Below are 394 nucleotides of genomic sequence, written 5' to 3' on the forward strand. Positions count from 1 at the left end.
CTGCCCTCTCTGCAGAGCATTTACCACCGCAGGGTGCGTAGGAAAGCTGCCTTGATCCTCAAAGACCCCACCCACCCCAGTACTGTTATGTTTCGTTCGCACACGGAGGTGAGTGAGCAAGAAGAAAAAGGTGGACCCAGGTAGCCGACTTCGGTGCAAGCTGTGATTTATTAATATACAGTGTGGTGCGATATACAAACAAAGATGTCTGTGGTTACTGAAAGATGAGGAGTAGCCGGGTGTCGACCATGAGCAGGAGGTGAGGAGTGAGGAGATGGATGGTTTGGATGAGGTGGGCCGAGGTGGGATCACTCCTGGGCTGGTCGGTGGTTGAGCGGTGGCTACTGAAAGGGCATAGAGAGGCATTGGTTATGGCAGAAACAACCGGGGACTG

This window comes from Monopterus albus, unplaced genomic scaffold (assembly GCF_001952655.1).
Source record: "Monopterus albus unplaced genomic scaffold, M_albus_1.0 scaffold340.1, whole genome shotgun sequence".
Classification (NCBI taxonomy): domain Eukaryota; kingdom Metazoa; phylum Chordata; class Actinopteri; order Synbranchiformes; family Synbranchidae; genus Monopterus; species Monopterus albus.